This window comes from Nelumbo nucifera, chromosome 2 (genome assembly GCF_055504915.1).
Source record: "Nelumbo nucifera cultivar China Antique chromosome 2, China Antique-T2T, whole genome shotgun sequence".
NCBI classification, from domain to species: Eukaryota; Viridiplantae; Streptophyta; class Magnoliopsida; order Proteales; family Nelumbonaceae; genus Nelumbo; species Nelumbo nucifera.
The window spans coordinates 39,154,829-39,160,846 of NC_142650.1; positions in this window are offsets into that span (position 1 = coordinate 39,154,829).

Consider the following 6,018-nt stretch of genomic DNA (forward strand, 5'->3'; position numbering starts at 1 on the left):
GTTTTTGATGTGCAACTTATTTCTACAAGATCTGCAGGAATTCATAAATTCTTGGTTAAATGGCAAGGGAAACTAGTATTAGATTATGAGCGATATCAAGACATTAACTTGTCGTAGCCGACCAGGGTTGATGTCAAAACATTTGATTAGTGCTGTCAATGGGTTGGGTTTACCCAATGAACCTGAACCAACCGAATAAATTATAATGGTTCTGGTTTCATGATTTTGTCCTGATTAATAATTGGTTTGGTTCTAGTTCTTGCCTGTCCTGAACTAATTTAGATCCGAAATTGATATATATATATATATAATATTTTAATTTTTTTTTTATAATTTTATCATATTTTATATTTGAAATGATAAATTTGATAGATAATAAATAAGATAATATTAGTAAAAAGTGTTTAATTTATTAATATATAAATAATTTAACATTTTCTATCATTTTTATTAAGGTTATATTGCAAAAGTTAAATTTTAAGTTATTATTTAAATAAACAATTGTAGTTTTTAGTGTAATCGGGTCTATCACGTCCAAGCCTGATAGAAATGTCATCCTATGAGGCATAAAGCCTTGATGTTTGCATGGCATGGGGCCTTATTCATCTGCGGTGCATAGGGCCTTAATTTCGATATGCTTGGGCCATTTGTGGCACTCTCCTTTCTTTTGGAATTATTGTCGAGTTGAATATTGTTTAAATTGTTATATCAGTATATAGGCCAAACTAAGTTAGTAAGTTAGAGTTTAGTGGCCAAATTTCTAAAAGTTTTTAGTGCAAACAATGAGAATTGGATTATTTGGTTTTGGAGAATCAAAATTAAAATATGAGCATACCTGATGTGGAGACCATAAAGTGTAGCTCCCTGAGTGGTGCTCACACACAAAATTCAAACTCAAATCGCGAGGTCGATCTTGCAACTAGTTTGACCCAATTTACATCTCGAACTTGCTTGCTAGGGGTGTTCACAAGAACTGTTCAAACCAACCAAACTGATATGATCCAACCCGATCTGATTGGTTTTTTGAAACTTTTGGTTGGTCTTGATTTATAAATATAAACAACCCAACTAGTTGGGTTGGTTTATATGAAAACCAAAATCAAAACCAAAACCAACCCGAACCGAACCGACTATGGCTAATAGAAGTATAATACTTCTGGTTTTGGTATAGAAACAATGAGACTCCCTCCACTTTTAAAACTTTACACAATACTTTTTACAAATATAGACAATTGGACTCTATTTTAGTTATTACTTTTTTTTACATTTGTCTTGAAGTTGAAGAGACTTGTACAAAAATGGCAACTATCTTTGGGTTTGGGATAATATAGACGCATCACTCAACTGCCTATATGACTTAGAAAAAGATGGTCCTTGACTCAAACACGCAATGAGCCAAATCAGACAATAGCCATATACAAAATAGGAAAAGGAGATTGAAAATCAATAAATCACCTAGGATGACCAATTGGCCATCCCCAAACCAGCCTGACCAAAACAAAAAATCGACCCAAACTGACCCTTCATGTTTGGGTTGGTTTTCCCTTATAATCGGTCGGTTTTAGGCTACTTGTTTATCATACCAATCAGGTCGGTTCGGTTGAGCAAAACCACAACCGACCTGCAAACTCCCCTATTGCTTGGATATGTGCACTTGTAGGGGTGCAAATGGATTGAATCATGATTCGAAGTCCGATCATATTTTGTCGGATTTGGATATTCTCATTTCGGATTTTTGGATTGGATCGAACAATCAGATCTGATTAAAAATTGGATCACCCCTATTCGATCTGAAAGGATCTAATATGATAATATATATGTTATTTATTTATTTATATTGCATTTTTATATTTTTTATTTTTTATAAAAAACATGTATATATATGATGAAAATAGTTGAAAAATACTTTTAAATTTATTTTTCTTTATTTAAATTGTTATATTTTTCTTTTAATAATTTACTTTTTAAAAAATTAAATCGGATTAGATCATATTCAGATATCCAATATCCTTATTAGATTTGAATCTGAATCAATACTTGGGAGATCCAATCGGATCTTTGGATTAGATCAGATAAGACATATAGTTTATTGAATTCGGATATACCCTTATTTGAATATGATCTGATCCGTTTACATCCCTATGTAGTTGTTAACCACTTAATTTCTCTGATGTTTTTCAAAGGAAATACAATAGAGAACAAGAGAATAATATCTTCTCAAAGAGTAGGTTGAACTAGGGTTTTTGGGTAGCAAAAGAGTAGAGAACAAGGTGAAAGAAAGAGATGCAGTACTGTTATTTGATCTCTACTTCTTATCTTCTTTATATGTAATCCAATTCTAGTGTATTTAGGACTATCCAAATATGATTTGGTTAGGTCTTTAATTACATTAGCCAATGCACACGAAAACTTAAGTTGTCATATGACTAGTCTAACTAGCTAATGGGATAAGGCCTATTACTTAAGTGATTCATAAACATAACTATTTCAAGCCTTATTGAGATTGAATAATGTATGGTGGGATTTGGAAAGGTCTTATATTAGTCCACATGGGTTCGACCCATGCTAAAAATCACATGGGCTGAATTCATTAAGTAAACCTAATGAACCCCTGAGCCAATCGAATTGGGCTTAGTATGTGATCAACACTTAGGTCTAAATGATCATTGGTTTCAACCACCCTACAAAGCCAAGGGATAATGAATTAACATAAGATAAAGTTCATCATGTTTCAACCCTTCAATGGTCTTTTTTTTTCTTAACCTCTAAGCCTAAATGATCAAACACTACTCACAGGGAAGAACCTTTTACCTGATTATTAAATGTAATGTCACACCCTTTACTCAGATAGATCCTAAGATTAATATATTTTGCAAACTTTTTTTTATAAAATAACTATAAATATAAATATATTTTGCAAGGTGATTTCAAAAACAAGTTGGAATTCACTGTCGATAGTTTTAAGTTCTTATGAGAGAAAGTGTTAACCATGATGTTCTCTTTATTGAGAAAGGGGTTGATCCTATCACAATGATCACCCACTCAGGTAGTATTCTGAAATGCTCCAACATATCCAAGTATTTGACCCTAGGAGGACCTCACTAGTTGGCATATTAAAAGAAGTTTAATCCAAAACCTAGTGTATCATCATTATCTAGTCGAAGGTTAAATGCAACTTTCTACTTTTGCCCATCTATCTACAAGGTCCAAGGGCACAACTAAAAATTGGTCCATGTTTAGTTACAAACATTCACTATACTTAGGGTCTAACCCCAACAACTAAGATAAGTTGCTCCACCATTTAGGTAGTATATCAATGTTAGTCTTGTTAGGATAAATCGATAAACTCCCTACGTTTATTCAATGGATTGGAACTTTCTAAACCAACATAAGTCTCATAAATGTCCATTTTCAAGGGTAATTCACAGAAACACACCAATAACAAATAATAATGTACAAATTTTATTAATTCATAAATCTTAGTACACTTCAATCTGACTAGAGTTAAGGGCATACATTGTTTGACAACTCCTTGCACTTAAGTTCAATCAGGTACAAGTCGTAATTCCATACTATTAACATGTTCCTTAAACACTTTCTATGTAATTGGATTATTCAATGGGTCTGTTAAATTATCCACTTATTCCATCTTCTAAATCTGAATATCTTCTCACATAACTATCTCTTGTAGAATATGGTATTTCCTCTTGATGTGCTTAGACTTCGAGTGGGCTCTTAGCTCTTTGGTTTAAGTAATGGCTCCAACGTTGTCACACAATAGTGGAATGGTGACATGCTAAAGGGTATAATTCTTAATTCTTGGATGAATTTCTTCATCCAAACTACTTCCTTGACAGTCTCATTTGTAGCAATGTACTCAACCTTAGTTGTAGAATTTGTTGTGAGCCCCTATTTACTACTTCTCTAGTTGATAACACAAGATTAGAACATAAAATTATATCTATATGTATACTTTCTATCATTCAAATCTAATTGGAAATTGGCATATGTATACCTAATAATTTATAGTGAACTACCATTAAAGACGAGGCAGTCTTTTGTTCTTTGGCATTTTAGTATATTTTTCATAGATATCCAATGTTCTTGTCTTGTGTTGGATTGATATTACTTATGACACTAACTGTTTGTGCAATGTTGGGTTGAGTGCATAACATGGCATACACGATGCTCCCTATAATAAAGTCATAGGGACTTTTTTTTTATGTCTTCTATCTCCTCAAGAATCTTAGGTGACATTCTCTTGGAGAAAGTGATTCTATGTCTAAAAGGGATAAATCCCTTGTTGAAAACATTGAACCTTTTGACAATCTTGTCAATGTAAATAAATTATGACAACTTAATTAATTGTTTCAATCCATTTTTATAGAATTGAAGTCCCAAGATATATGATGTTTCTCCAAGATCTTTCATGGGGAACTACTTTAAAAGCTATACCTTCACTATAAACAACATTCATATAGTAAGACAATAAACATGAGTTTTAAACAAAGTTCTTACCAATATAAGCAATAAGATCGACGAAAATAATACCTCACATTACCAATAAGGATGAGAAGTAAAAATCATCCTGCAAGGTGAAGAAGCATCTATGGCCTGCCTTGCCGAGGCAACATAAGGCTAGATTCGCAAATCACCGTGTTGGATCACAATCTGCTCTATGAACTGAGGCAAAAGAGGGGGCATTTGTTATCCGCCCCACAAAGTAACATGAAGCCAAATTAGCAAGCCACCTCGCTAAGGCTGCTTCACAAGGCGAGACATCGCAATCCATCGCGTGAGGCATAAGAGCAGGTTTTGTCATCGAATCGTGAGACGTCTTGCAACAGTCACCTCACCAATAGACATGTTCATGGGCCGGGCTTTCACTTGTCATTAAGGGAAATATGCTAGGCCCGAGCCCGAGCCGACCAATGGGACTATAACTTGGGCCCAAGCCCGAAGCCTGACCTAATAAAAAAAAAAAACAATTTTCCCTATTCAAATTAGAATTAAAGATTCATATTGTTTTTTTTTTCCTATTTAAATGAACAATGGGCCTACAAGATGGTTTTTTCCCCTTTCTTTTATATTTTAAAACACATATTTACATTCTTAAATAAAAAAATGTATTCAAATGGACATAATCACATTACTCACTTTAAGTCTAATATTAGGTTGGGCCGGGCCAGTCTCGGGCCGGGCTATTTTGACAAAACCCGAGCCCGACTCGAATTTATTGCGGGTCGGGCTTTTTGGCTCGAATTTAAGCCCACGGGCCTATAACCACGTTCAAGCCTGGCCGTCAGGCCACCCGACCCATGAATAGGTCTACTCACCAACCATCATACCATACATTGCGAGGAACTACCTCGCGAAAATATGCCTCACCTAAGCAAAATATGACATGCATCACATAGTTGTGCCCATTTTGTGGAGGTATATATATATATTTTTTTTTGATAATACCATTTTGTGGAGTCATGCATGCATAGTGTGGAACAAGACAAACAAAAGAAGTGCGCACGATTAAGTACCATATTTGGGAGATCACATCTCTGCCCCACAACACATCCCCGCCGTCTATCGGGAACATCTCCCAATGATGAATTCTCAAAGACACTTAACAACATACACATGTGAGAAAAGAAGTGGAAAAGGTACAAGAAAAGTATGACGAGGAGATCATAATCGACGAGTGTGAACCCTAAGGCTATATATGTTTGGTTTGAAGGAAAAGGTAAGAAAAGGAAGGGAAAGACGGGAAAACCAATACAAGTTTTGTAAAGGTCTCTCTACCTTTCCTTTCATTTCCCTACATTTTCCTTCAAACCAAACACAACCTAAGTACTGAATCTGGATAGAAAATCTCAGCATAACAAGTTTTTCAGAGTTATGGTTATGCACAAAAAGAGCTGGAACTGGAAGAGGTAAGGTGTTCACCAACAAACATGGATTTCATCAGGATTTGCTCCGCCGTATGTTTGTTAAAGTCGAAGGAGGTTCTAGAATATCCAGCCT